Genomic DNA, 15,589 nt, shown 5'->3' with positions numbered 1-15,589 from the left:
AAGTTTGTGAAAGCTTAATTAAATTGCTCACAGGAGCTTAGCAGGACTTGTATATCAATAACAATACCTGGGAACCTCTGATCATATTATCCATTAATGATTTATGAAAACAGTAAAGTTAATGGTTTGTTAAGAACCTTAATTAAGTGAGACAGGAATAGTTTAAGGGATATTTTAGCTCTTCTTTTTTCATATGTGTTTCAGGCAGGGTGTACTTAATATTTAGATTTTAAAATACTTCCCATCTGCCCTGATCTTAAGGGTCATAGACACCCGGAGAAGTAGCAATAACAAGCAGGGCCTTGCAACAAAAGGTTGCAGCGTATCCCTTATTTGCATGTGACATTTGAGCCTGTGGATAAAGGCACTGAAAAACAAAAAAAATTACTGCTACAGGAGTTCCTGCTCTAATGTGAGTCTTTCTTCGTGTGCTTTAAAAAAAAAAAGTTTAAAAGAAGTGGCTCACTGGGTGAGCAGAACCACTGTGGTAGCTTCCCAGCATTACTGAATTAGATGAACCATTGGTTTGACTCTGTATAAGCCAGCTTCCTCTGTGATCTGCCATTCTTTCCCATATATATTTTATTTCCAATTTTTTTTCAGTCTGCTGTAGTTTTTAGTTCACCCCCCACCCTTTGTGTATGAGTGCATACACACCGGCTAAAATACTAGGCGGAAAAGAATCTTGATGTGATTGCATCACACCAAGTATTAGTTTTGTGGGAGTTTAATCAATGCACACGTGCATTGATTAAATGCCGCACAACCTTGATTCATGATCCTTCTGCTTCTGCAGTTGGGACAAGAAAAGCCCTCCAAGCCCATCAGAAATAAATGGCCTACACTCTTCCTGACCAAACAAATGAATAAATGAGTAATAGTAGGAACAAAGAGCCAGTCTCTGTAGGTCACCTAAATCACAAGAGAGTTGTCATACATTGCTACACCTACTGAGAAACTCCCAAAGGCACCAAAACAAAGCAACACATGGGTTCAAAATCTAAGTAGGGAACAAAAGCACAAGGGTGTCATAGCAAATGCAACACATCACCTGAAATGTAGAGATAAGCATTTAAAGCAAAATCCAAAAAATACCTTGTACACAGAACATTTCGGTGATGCAGCGGAAACAGCTTCCCCCTTCATTGTGACTATAGCACTCGCCGTGATACAAATTTGGGGTGTAGGTGGCATTTTCCTCTGTGTTCCCCCCTAATTTTTCTAATGCAGCTATTTTTACTCTAGCCCCATTAAAACCAACAGAGCCTTGAAATTAACCAGATGGGCCAGGAAGCACCTTTTGATGTGGTTAATTTTGTGTGAGGGCTTGAATGTCAGGGCACTGCTAAGAGGGAAAGGAAGGCTTAACACGTATATCATTTTACAGTATCTATACGACTACTGATGTAAACACTTGCCCTTTCATGTACTTAAAAAGAACAGCAATATTAATAATCATAAGCTGTAAACATAAACATAACTTCAGCTGTTTAAACGAGGTTCCTGCTTTGATCTGCAGACACCTTTTATAATTCTTTGTAGCTATCTGGCCACAGTGGGCAGGATTTGCCAGGTATTAAGAGAAAAGTGGTACAATGGTATGTGGGAGAGACGCTCCTGTTGGTCAGGGAGGGATTTACCCATCATCTACCACTTCAATTTACCAACATAACATCCAAAAATGAATTTGCAATTGAATATAACATTGTTCTTTAGGAATAAATCGCTGTAGGAAAATATCATTAGTAGACTCATCCCTGCAGACCTTGGGGAGCAATCCAAACCCAATATTTGCTGGGATGAGCAGAGTTTGGAATAGGTGGATCTCAGGCTGAGTTGGCTCAGCCGGTACTCAGCCAGGGCTATGGCAGCTGAAGCCTCTCATCCTGGCTCAGCTGGGGCAAGTCCCCAAAACCGAGTGTGGTGGGGACGGGGCAGGGGAAGACTTACCACATTCCAAATTCCATTCAGCTTGGCTATGTGACCTAACAACCCAGCACACATTACACTGGTAAAAAGGACAATGTAAGCCAAACTCATCCAGCAGTAGCCCCACTCCTGAATGGAGTTTGGAACCGGGGTAACTTAAGATGGCATAATTTACACCTGTGTAAATTACGCTGGCTTTCTATAGTTAGGATTGCTCTGTTAGGTCCTTGGACCTAAAAGGCTAGATCTCAAATTATCAGCTTAACTATAACTGTGAACTTGCCATGTGCTGTCAGCTAAATCTTCATCTTTTAGCTTCAACTCCCATGCAAATAACAGGTTTCTCTAATAGGGATTTGAAATAAATAAGTAAATGAATAAGAGGTTTCATGTTACAAAGGAATCAGGGCTGAACAAAAACTGTGTGTAGTGCTTTTTGTAAACATTTTCAGCAGCATCAAAAAGGGATGCTTCTTTTGGTTACTTTTCATCATTGCTACAAAAGGATTCAGAAACACTTCCTAGTTCTGGAAGCATTGGAACACAGAATTGGATTAGTTTGCACTTAGTGATTGTTGTAATGAAGCCAAATACCATTGGTTCCACAGTATCATTTAGGATAGTAATCCATTGGCCAGTGCCAGTTCAAAAGCATTCCATCAGCTGAACAGTCCGGTATTCTTTTGAGTTTGTCTGCTAAGCTGCTACTTTTACTGATCCATTATTTCTCCCTGCAAAAAATATTGATACTAATATCGATATTTTGAAAGGAAATATTGATAAATGAAAGGAAATTTCAGTAAAAGTATCATTCTTAATAATTATAGTTTGGAGGTGGATTTTTTTTTAAAAAAACATTTTTTTAAAAACTATGGAAAATTGCTACATAAAAATCTGATCCACCACGATAGAGAATAAGTGAGCTAATGGAAAATTCAGAACCAAATCCAAATTGGGCAGAATTCTAGCCCATCCCTAATCATGATTTCAACACATTCAGCTTGTGATCTGTGATTGCCTGAAAATATTCATGTGATTTTTCCCAAGCAAGAAAAACCCAGCATTAATAATGAGGGAAGGGGTGAAAAGGTACTGAAGAAACAGATTGAGAAGGAATAGCAGTGAACAGCACTGGTGGTGGTGGGGGAGATGATAATGCTAGAAATATCCCTGTCCTCTGAAAGCACTCCGTTTGACCCCAAAATCAACCTGGGTGAACAAACATTAATCACCTCATCAGAACATAAAAGCTAACTCCAGCAGCAGCAAATAATGCCCTACAAGTAGATGTGACCTAATTGCACTAGAAGTAGTTATCCAAGGAGGCCTTGCTATATATTTCATCATTCCATGCCATCTGGCAGGCCTGGTACCAGCCCATTGAGGGCCCCAGGGGCTCAGAAGGGCCCCCACCAGTCTCCCCCGCCACTCATCATCTTCTCCACCAGGCCTCCAGAGCTGTTTCTGTGCTGGGCAGGTGGTTCTGCCGCTTTTGAATGGGAGTCAAGCTTGGCTCCCATTCGTGATGGCCATCGCCATATGGAATTACTCAAAATGCACTGTCCTGGCCTACAGATCCATATAATATCTACATCTGTGGTCCCAAAAGATGTATAGATTTTACATACCTAGAAGCTGAGCAGTGGATTTGAGTAATTAAGCATGTCAAGTGGCCACCACAGATGGAAGCCAAGCTTGACTCTCATTCAGAGTGGCTGCAACACCCACCCAGTGCTGAAACTACTTCTGGGGATGAGCAGGGAGGGTGGTGAGTGGTGGCCCAGGGAGAGGGAGTGTGGTGGTGGCCATGTGCATGGCAGGTAGTAGTGCAGTGTCCATCTTGGCTGGCGGGAAGTGTTGGCGGAGGGAAGGGCCAGCCCAGGCAGAGGGGGTGTTACCACCCTCACCCCCATATGCAGAAGCAGGCAGGGCACCTGCACTGTTTTGGGGGATGGGGTCCATTGGCAGCATTGGGCCAAGGCCCCCCTGAAGTCTGGCACTGACCCTTCCATCTGGTGAGGGATATCAGATAGAAAGTAGGCCAGTTTTGTAGAACAGAAATTGTGGCATGGTGTAGCTTGCCATTCAGAAGTAAGAATTAAGAACCAACAGTTGATGCCATTCCCTCTTCTATATAGTGTTATGAGCCCTAACCATCTGGAAGCCATGATGTTACATATCCTCAGTGGAAGGAAGCCAACCATAGCCCTCTCCACAGCCCATGGTGGCCTTATTTCTGTCTCCATTGCCTGTGCAGATAAGGTGGGAATCTCCTTGGAGTAAAATTCCTGCTACGTTTGTATGGGGTGTATGTGTGTGTCAGGTGTGTTGTATGAAAACACGTAAACCCCCCAGAGAAGACCCATTGACATGCGCCTTTAGAAAAAGGCCTCGACATTGCTACCAGATAATGATGAAGAGAGCAAATTACTACCAACTGGCTTTTAATATTAATGCCGTTTGCCTGTGCTTTGCTCTGGAGTAACTCCTCTAAAGCCAACCCTGATGAAACCTGCAAAAATGTAAATAAAACCTGTGGCAGTCTATAACCCTTTATAGAAAGAGTAATCAAAGCCTACTGTGATTTCATAATGCATCTGTGCACTGGGGCGACAGTCCTTTGAAAATGTTTTTCACTAGATGAATTTCTGGCATAGGAAGACTTGGCTTTTTATTGGAAAATGTAAGTACCTCTGTATGTGCACACACACACACACACACACAGAGAGAGAGAGAGAGAGAGAGAGAGAGAGAGAGAGAGAGATTTCATGAGCAATGGTAACCATCACCTATATATGCGTAAAGCCACTTTGAGATGGGCTCCTACTAGGAGGAAGGAGAGGATAGAAAGAAAGAAAGAAAGAAAGAAAGAACATTACAGAAACTCAGCTGTTGCAAAAACAAGGAGCAGCAAACCAAAAGCTTTTCTTTTTGGTTATTCATATATGTCTTGCTTTTGCATACCTGCAAAGAGATTTCCCAAGGCTAAACAGGGGGGGGGGGTTGTAACTGTACTTGCTCTATACAGTTCAGATACTTGAGCCTTTGGAGTTTGTTTCACTCAGCCACAACCTATAATTTTTTTATGCTTCAGCTGCCTTTATTAGCATGGTGCAGTACTGTTGCCTCGCCAGATCCCTTCTACTTTTTTTTGGATCAGCCCAAAAGCCCATCTAGTCCACGCAGTGGCCAAACAGATGCCTTCGTAAAGCCCACAAGCAGAACATGAGTGCAATGAATGTATTACATTACATTCAGGGTAGCCAATGTGGTGCCCTCCAGATGTTGTTGAGCTACAGCTCCCATCTGCCCTGACCATTGGCCATGTTGTCTGTCTGGAGCTGATGGGAACTGGGCGTCCAACAACACCTGAAGGGCACAACGTTGGCTACTGCTGCATGACATTTATATCCTGCTTCTCCTCTGAGGGGCTCAGGGTGGCATACATGGGCCTGTTTTCCTCATCCTCACAACAATCCCATGAGGTAGGTTAGACTGAAAGATTAAAGTGGCTGACCCAAGGTTCCCCAGTGAGCTGCATGGCTGAGTGGGGATCGAAACCCAGGTCTGAACATTACAGCACATTGGCTCTCCATTTCCCTCCCAGTTCTTTCAGTTCTTCAGAGACACCTGTCAAGATTCACTGGACAGCAGAAAGCATCTAGGGAATGTCCACTGCTCCAGTCTGGCCGTAAATGCACTAGAAGGCTTCTCATGAATAGGTATCCATTTGGTGCATCCATCCATTCCTCCCAGATGGAGCCCATGAAGAGTCCATCGGGGCTTCCATTTTGTAGCAGGCCACTCTGCCAGGGGTATCCTTAAGCAAATCCGACAGCATGATGTCCCTGTAACACTGGAGGGTTTGGGTTCCTGCCACTCAGTAGGGATTATGCTTCATCCAGGGAAGGGGGGGCTGCACCTCTCCCTACCCCCACCCGCAGGTTGACGTCCATGGGTGAGAGAAATCAGGGCAGCAGGGAGGGGGAGTCTGAGCAACCAGCGCCAGAGAGGAGGCCTCTGGAGCAGAGCTTGGAAAAGTTACTTTTTTGAACTACAACTCCCATCAGCCCCAGCCAGCACATGCTGGCTGGGGCTGATGGGAGTTGTAGTTCAAAAAAGTAACTTTTCCAAGCTCTGCGGAGGACACCTCTCTTTGCACATGCTGCTTCCTTTTGTGCTAAAAACAATTCTTCAGATTCACTTTCTCCACCTGGCAGCCTTTGGTAACCTTGTTAGTTTTTAAGAACGAAGAGGTGAAAGACTCATGGATTTATTGTGTCATACGTTGGCATGGAATAGAACCCACTTTGTCAAAGGCAAGAAGTTACTTTCATTTGGCAGATCTCACAGATGTCACATACAGACATACTAGAGACCCCCTGCCCACAATTTATGTCCTCCCCCTCCCGCACGTGTATCCACGTATACATCTGTTAACTGATGGTGCGATTTCACAATTCTGGAGAATTGGGCTTTACTCCAGAAATCTGGATGCCACCAGCCCACCGCAATAAATGCCACAAGCCTTTTTTGTTGCTCTCCACCAACAGACTAACGCAACTGCCTCTCTGGTCTTCCATCAATTTTTTAAGAAGCATACCATAGTTTGTCCACAAGATGGCACCTGAGACAGGGAAATTTTAAAAAAACAAATCAGTTTCTTGTGATTATGATTAAAGAACGGCATAAGAAACGGTGTCCCCTTGAATTTCTGAGCACGCTTAACAAAATGGAAATGGAGGTGTGTTGTGGACATGTCCATGTCAAAATGTGCATTGCTGCACCACTGTGCAAACAGCATTTATGTATCTCAGCCTTTTGGCAAGGGGGCTCTTGCAAATCTTGCCACAAAAAATGAAGAAACTGACCAAGGTGTGCATGTGCTCACACACACACACACATAAACACAGACACCATTCTCTGTGTGGAGCTAATTCTCTTCCCCTCCTACTGTGGTAGAGACAAATAGGCCTTTTTTGTGTCATTTATCAAAGAAGCATAATTATGTAATCATATTTATAGACCATACCCTCCAACATTTCAGATTAAAACACATCTATTAATATTCCTGTACTAAGGCAGGGAATCACAGCAACCATCCTCATAATTACAACATTGCCAAAAAGATCTGGTTTCACTGGTTGTAACCTATGTCTTCATTTTATTCTGCAATAGCCTGTCTTCCACTGATTTGAAAGTCTTGTTTTGGGGCTAAATATGTATCTATGAGAAAAAACCGCATGTGTATGAAATGTCAGGCTGTGTGCTGCATCATGCATGCCTCAGCATTCATGTGCGTATGTTTCACATGCATGCGCACTGGATGCAAGACACACACACACACCCTTCCCCACTCAGAGATTGAAATTCTAGAGACACTAGAATTCAGAAGGGGGCTGAACCTTGAGGGATGGCAACCCGAGTGACTCATATTCACAACATTCGAAGAGGTGATCCCCAAGTGGCAAACACAGGAAAGAGTCAGAGCTGTGTTCAAGCCTTGCTGAAGCAGAGCCAGCATGGCTTCTGCAAGGGAAAGTCCTGTCTCAGTAACCTATTAGAATTCTTTGAGAGTGTCAACAAGCATATAGATAGAGGTGATCCAGTGGACATAGTGTACTTAGACTTTCAAAAAGCGTTTGACAAGGTACCTCACCAAAGGCTTCTGAGGAAGCTTAGCAGTCATGGAATAAGAGGAGAGGTCCTCTTGTGGATAAGGAATTGGTTAAGAAGCAGAAAGCAGAGAGTAGGAATAAACGGACAGTTCTCCCAATGGAGGGCTGTAGAAAGTGGAGTCCCTCAAGGATCGGTATTGGGACCTGTACTTTTCAACTTGTTCATTAATGACCTAGAATTAGGAGTGAGCAGTGAAGTGGCCAAGTTTGCTGACGACACTAAATTGTTCAGGGTTGTTAAAACAAAAAGGGATTGCGAAGAGCTCCAAAAAGACCTCTCCAAACTGAGTGAATGGGCGGAAAAATGGCAAATGCAATTCAATATAAACAAGTGTCAAATTATGCATATTGGAGCAAAAAATCTTAATTTCACATATACGCTCATGGGGTCTGAACTGGCGGTGACCAACCAGGAGAGAGACCTCGGGGTTGTAGTGGACAGCACGATGAAAATGTCGACCCAGTGTGCAGCAGCTGTGAAAAAGGCAAATTCCATGCTAGCGATAATTAGGAAAGGTATTGAAAATAAAACAGCCGATATCATAATGCCGTTGTATAAATCTATGGTGCGGCCGCATTTGGAATACTGTGTACAGTTCTGGTCGCCTCATCTCAAAAAGGATATTATAGAGTTGGAAAAGGTTCAGAAGAGGACAACCAGAATGATCAAGGGGATGGAGCGACTCCCTTACGAGGAAAGGTTGCAGCATTTGGGGCTTTTTAGTTTAGAGAAAAGGCGGGTCAGAGGAGACATGATAGAAGTGTATAAAATTATGCATGGCATTGAGAAAGTGGATAGAGAAAAGTTCTTCTCCCTCTCTCATAATACTAGAACCCGTGGACATTCAAAGAAGCTGAATGTTGGAAGATTCAGGACAGACAAAAGGAAGTACTTCTTTACTCAGCGCATAGTTAAACTATGGAATTTGCTCCCACAAGATGCAGTAATGGCCACCAGCTTGGATGGCTTTAAAAGAAGATTAGACAAATTCATGGAGGACAGGGCTATCAACGGCTACTAGCCGTGATGGCTGTGCTGTGCCACCCTAGTCAGAGGCAGCATGCTTCTGAAAACCAGTTGCCGGAAGCCTCAGGAGGGGAGAGTGTTCTTGCACTCGGGTCCTGCTTGCGGGCTTCCCCCAGGCACCTGGTTGGCCACTGTGAGAACAGGATGCTGGACTAGATGGGCCACTGGCCTGATCCAGCAGGCTCTTCTTATGTTCTTATGAGATTTGGAAAATAGGGGCTGTCCTACTAAATTGAGACAGGTAGAGCTAAGGCTGGGCCAAAATATCCAGCCCCCACTGCCTGCTGATTTCTTGGGGTGAGTTAGTCGTTTCTCCGATATTTTCAGGATAGAGTTGCTGCTTAGCTTCCTGTACAGCTGGTGGCCTCTGAATACCAATTGCCAGGAAACTCAAGTGGGGAGAATCTTATTGCACTCATGTCCTACTTGCAGGCTTCCCATGGACATCTGGTTAGCCAATAAGAGAACAGGATGCTGGGTCTTTAGTGCTGATCCAGCAGGGCTCTTTTTATGCTTTCATTTCCACGGCAGTGTGCCACTGGTTCTGGGAAGCCTAAAACAGAGGGGAAGTCCAGCGGCCACCAAATGCTGAGTGTCTTCATTTGAGGAGGGAAGGAAAACTGTGCGGGGGGGGGGAGAAACAGATTTGTGCTAAAAATAAAATCTGAGAGTTTTCTTCACCGTCTGGAAAGATCCTCTGGTTTGAAAATGACTTCTTCCCAGGATTGCAAAAGAATTTTTGACAGCCATCCAGAAAGCATGGTTGCTAAATAATGAATAACACAATGAACAGCTAAGTGCTGACACAACAAAGCACCCTTTTTTTCTCCTTGAAACATCTATATTCCACCTCATCATATGCTCAAGGCAGTTCACAACAACAATTAAAATCACAGCACAGCTCAAAAACAATACAGGCACATTTCAGTAACTCGGGCATACAAAATCATCTGAACTCAGCTGCTAAACTTCCTCTTGCCTGAGTAGGTCTTGCAGCCCCTTTGAAAAGCCAACTGTTGGTATTCAGCAAAAGCTCACTGAAATAAAAGTCTTTCTTGTCCATCTAAAAGCAAGCAGCAAAGTAACCAGGCAGACTTCTCTTGAGAGGCTGTTCTAAATCCTGGGTGCCACAACTAAAAAGGCCTTGGTATCCACCTCTTGTATTTCTGCTGGTTTTGTGAAAGGCTATCAATTAAGAAACGACATTTCAAAGACAAAGACAAGAATCCCACCATTAATGTAGAGATGGTAAATTTGGTTCATTTCTTTTTTTAATCTGTTTTTTTAAAGATATAATTATTTGTCAACAAATTATGTACAAATAAAAGAAGAAAGACCACAACTTTCTTATAAAAACCCTCATGCTTTAATAATGATTTTTTTGGTTTTGTTTCCATTAATGGGCCAATATTATCACTGCATAGTGCTTAACAGCACAAAATACTCCACACTGAGACCTACTATTCCTAGTTCCTTTCTTGTTGTCCCTCTGCCAGGCTTGGGCCAGCTCAGCCAGCAGTAGTCCCACTCCTGAATGGAGTTTGGAATGGGGTAAATTACCCCAGTATAATTTATCCTGGCATAAATTAAAGTGGCTTCCAATAGTTTGGATTGCTTTGTCAGTCATGCTTACAGTAGACCTGCTGAAATCAATGAGAATGGTTTAAGTCCTACTGATTTCAATGAGCCAACTCTAAGTATGACTATGTCTGGATCCTGCCCTAGGGCTGCTGGTTTACTTGCTCAGCCATCAGGACTTGCTTCTTCAGTTCCTGGTTCTCCTTTTCGTGTGTGAGCGTCTCTCTGTCTGTCTGTGAGAGAGAAAGAGAGGGCGAGCCTTTCCGTTCTTACCACTTATAGCGGAATAGTTGCTGGATTTTTAGGATTTTTTGGCATGCTGCCACACAATGTCTACTCAGCTAGTATTCCAGAATAATGTACTTTAAAAACCTTGCTTTTTCTTCTACTGCAAAAAAAAAAATTTTTTTTTTTGAAAGATACGGAATTGATCCTCAATATTTTCATTTGTGTGGCATGTGCACAAGCATTGTCCAAGTTGGGGACACGCTTGAAACGCTAGCAGTTGGTGGGCATGGTTTTGGAGATATCTGTTTCATGCCACTTCCCTCTGACCAGTGCATGTTGTCACTTTGCAAGCTCACTTCAGAGGAGAGATGTGGCAAATAGCGAAGGGAGATCAGGAAAGAGCCATAGTGGCCATCTGGTTTCATCGTTCCTTTCATGTAACTACTTCTAATCTCCTATACACCCACAAGATTAGAATTCCGGAATACCAGGCAAGATAGATAGATAGATAGATAGATACAGAAATATATGATACAATGAAAGTGCTATGCCTGTGTGCATGCTCATAACTCCAACATTAATTAACTGGAGGAACATGGGAGTACATGGGGGTGTGACTATAGCCATGGAGCTTTTCTCAGTTTGGACACAACCCACCATTCACCATTAACATTAACCATATAACTGAATAATATCTGTTTATTTAAAAGTACATTCCATTGAAATAAATTCATAAACTTCCAAGCAAATATGCTAAGGAATGGGATATGTCTTGCTTTTCTTTTTAAAGGATTAGATTGCTGGCTAGGAGCCATGTAATGTGCAACAAACCAGAATATTTGGATCTGTGCCTTGAAAGCAAGTTACAGCTAGCTGCAAACTGGAAATGGGTGGTGGGTGTGCTGCCCAGGGCAGGCGCCAAAGGGCGGCCAGGTCAGGCCCTGGCCAAGGGCCCCTGCAGCCCAGAGGGGCCCCTAAAGGGCCCCTCCTTAGGGTGCTGGGGTAGTGCATCTCTTCCGTGATCCTCGGCAGGGTCTACTCCCGACCCTGCCACAGATTGCAGATTTGGAGCTCCCAGTCCCCCTACATACCATGTGGGCCCGTGGCACCTGTCCGCTCCACCTACCTCTTCTCCCTTTCTGTGAATGCCCTGCACGCACAGCTGCCATCAACCAAGATGGCAGCAGAGGCTTCTCTAAGGGGCTGATGCCTCTACTGCCATCTTGATTGATGGCAGGCATGTGTGCACATGCAGCATACCACGCATGTGTGCCATCAACGAAGATGGTGGCAGGGGTATCAGCCCTTTAGAGAAGCCTCCGCCGCCATCTTGGTTGATGGCAGCAACCTGCATGCTCAGCACGCAGGGCATTCACAGAAAGAGAGAAGAGGTAGGTAGAGTGGTCCTGCATGGTTTGTTGGGGGGGGGGGGCTGGGGGCCCGGGGAAGGCTGGTGCCCAAGGGCCCAGTCATGCCTGGCATCAGCCCTGGTGCTGCCAGAGATATGATGTAGTCAGAATCAAATTAAACACAGTTTTCAGACTTTTGTGGATGAAATATGAGGAATGCTGAATACCTGGGGTGGGCAGAGAGATGTGGAAATGTTATGGGCTGTTCCCATGTATTTAATGTTGATTTGTAACATACAGTACTTTGATTTGGTTCTGATTCAATGGCAAAGGTCACTGTATGTATTACTAGTAAATATGTTTAATGTTTAAAAAACAAATATTATAAGAATTCTAAAGACAATCCACTGTTGAACTTCCAGTCATTTTCCTGATATCTCCCAAGCCTCAAGAAGTCTTAGGTGGGAGCTCCAACCTTAGCCTGCCTATTCAGACAACTGCTATCAGAAGCTCTGTAAGCTTAGGTAAGCACAACGTCTGACTTACAAGGACTCTGAATAGCCAACAGGCAATGGGGAGAATGTAAGAATGCTTGATCCTGTGCATTCATAAAAAAGAGACCATCTTGCTGGTTTCAGAAAAGGGCAACAGAGTTGGGAATAAACTGGAACAGCCGTGTATGTTTACTCATTCCTGCATGTAAAAGGTTGCTACAAAATACCATTTCTTGATGTTATACTTGATCATTGGGATTTAGAGGAGGGTTTCATTGGAGAGGAAGAAAATGCTACCAAAAAACCTCAAGTCATACCAATATATTTCAGTGTTCTCCTTGGAACACAAAACACATTGTGTAGCATTTGTCATTGCAGTTCTCTGCACACACACACATGCAAAAGTCTGAGACACAGCCTGAAACAAGATTAAAATCTGTATGAAGAAGACTCTCCAGAACCCTCAAACTGGTGTACTGTGAAGTTTCACAGAACTAAAGAGATTTTGATACACATCTCTTTTCAGAGCTCTTAAAAGAACCATGAAAATTACAGGTCTCACTTTTTAAAAAAAGACAAGATTTTGTCTCTATGGGCTACCGATCATGTGCTGACAATGTGATTACAGCATGTGCCCACAAAGACTGAAAAACCTGAAAATAAATTAAAAAGAGATCATTTCTAATTTTTTTTTACTGTTATACCTTATGAAATAAAGGCCCTAACTTGTGGTTTCTGAACATATGGGGTTGCAGTTTTGAATCATCCTAGCTACCAGGCACAAGAGATGCAGCAACTGGTGGTAATAATAAATAATTATACATCATGTTTGTGGTGCTCAAAAGGGTTCAAAACATTTCACATATACTATATCATATAATGTGTGTAGTTTCTGGTTTAGCTATATGATGTTGTATGTAAGAACATAAGAAGAATCCTGCTGGGTCAGGCCAGTGGCCTGTCTAGTCCAGCATCCAGTTCTCACAGTGGCCAACCAGATGCCAGCAAGCAGGACCTGAGCTCAACAGCACTCTCCCCACCTGAGATTCCCAACATTTGACATTCAGAGAGGCATACTGCCTCAAGCACAGAATGTACTTGACATGGGAATGCTATGATTAGTTTCAGTGCCCCCCATCCTCATGCATGTACACAGTGTCAATTTCAGTTCTTTCAATTTCTCATTTTCCAATATTAAATCCTTTTCTCCATGTTTCTGCAGCAATTTGCCATTTTTTTTAAAAAAAATCCTCATGAAAATTCTTCAGCATTTTACTGCCAATTTCTCCTAATAAACACACTTTTGTATTCCATTTTGACTAAGGTACACATTTCTGCAAGCAATTTCTCCCAATATAATGCATTTTGTGTGTTATTTTCAATAATTTATTTATTTTATGCACACTTCCCCTAATATGTGCATTTTTGTAAACATTATTTGGTTGGAGAATTGCATTGCAAAATTCTGATAAGTCAGAAGGCTTGAATTTGATAGATTTGCCTTTAAATGTAAACAGAATCAAATTTCTCCCCATCCCTAATGTACACTTAGTGAAATATACACACATTTTTGTTATTTATTACATTTATATCTTGTCTTTCATTCAAAGTGCTCAAGATGACATACATCATGATCATTAATTGAATTTATATTCTGCTTAATGTCAAAACTGGCTTCTAAGCATTTTGCCAAGTATAAAAACCATTTGCACAAGCATTAAAATATAATTATCCATAATTAAAATAGACAATAAAACAATCTCATGGTTTCTCCTTTTATTCTCATAACAATCCTGTGAGGTAGATTAGGGTGAAATATGATGACTCAATGGTGATTCAGTGAGCCTCACAGGTGAGAAGGGATTTGAACCTGTGTCTCCTAGTCCTAATCTGACACACTAAGCACTACACCATTATCAATACATTGATCAATGCAAGGGATTCATGCACTGAGATACATGGGGAGGTGAATTCAGAATACAAGTGACCCTTCACAGGATTGAATGATATCACATACAAAACTAATTCTGAAAACTAAAACTCACACTGAAAACTCAGAGATCAGGGTCAAGGCTAAAATACTTTCCCCAAACATGCTAGTTCTCTGCATGGAGGGATTTCTATATGGGCAAGTCACCTATGGCTCACATCTGATGGAGTCAGAAATAGGGATGGGGAGAAATTTGATTCGATTCACATTTAAAGCCAAATTTTTCAAATTCACACTCCCTTCCAAAAAAGAGATCCATAACATAGCCATCCTTTAAATTCTTTTTTATCTGAATTTTGCAATGTAGTTCTCCAACCAATATTTACAAAAATGCATATATTAGCAAAACGTTTCTATAAAAATTAATCTATTAGTGAAAACAACATACAAAAATGTATTACATTAGGAAAAATTGCTTGCAAAATATATACATTAGTCAAAACTGCGTACAAAAATGTGTTTACTAAAGGAAATTCACACTAAAATTCATGTGGACTTCTTAACAGAAAAAATTGCAGATTGCTGCAGAACTGAATTTAAGATAGGAAAAATGAAGAATTGACAGATCTTTCCATCCCTTCTCAGAAATAAATCAAGTCATCCCCCACCCTCCAAAATATATTGAGAAATGTCTGAACTCACTTCTGAGCCACTCTGATTTTCACCATCCCATCTGACAGGTAGGGATCTCTTGCAAACCTCCCCAATCCCTAGCTGCTTTTGACAGCTTCACATAGCTTGGAGAGGCTGTGGGAGACATCTCCTGGACACCTGAAATTATTGCAAGGAGGTTACAGCTGGTGGAGAGAGGGGAGTATAAAGTGGGAAACCTTCTCCAGCTTGAATATTAATCCAGTGCACAAAGCACAAGTGCTGTTTTTGTTCTCCACATAGCTTTGGTTGAACCTTGCACATTTTTAGACCCAATAATAATCCTTAGCATTTGTTTGGGTCTTGATTGTTCAAAAGACTTCAAATACATTATTGTACTGTAACCATTAAACCCTGTAAGGTAGGTCAGTGTTAATATCTCCACATTGCAGACATGAGGTCTGGGGGTGGGGTAAGGCCAAGAGAGAGTGCCTTCCCTAGGACCACCTTGAAAATTCAGGGGACCTTTTTGATTGGTGGCTTATTATTATTTTCAAAGGAAGAACTTATTAGCATTTAGACTTGCTGACAAACCCCAAATGCTACTAAAACAATGCTCTGAAGAGGATCTTTCCTATGGAAGCCAAACTATTTTGGGAGAAGAGGAAATCTGTATTTAATAACTATAATATACGTTATGGTTTGGAAAATGGCTTATATGTCCA

Source organism: Rhineura floridana, chromosome 4 (assembly GCF_030035675.1).
Source record: "Rhineura floridana isolate rRhiFlo1 chromosome 4, rRhiFlo1.hap2, whole genome shotgun sequence".
Classification (NCBI taxonomy): domain Eukaryota; kingdom Metazoa; phylum Chordata; class Lepidosauria; order Squamata; family Rhineuridae; genus Rhineura; species Rhineura floridana.
This window is presented reverse-complemented; position numbering follows the sequence as displayed.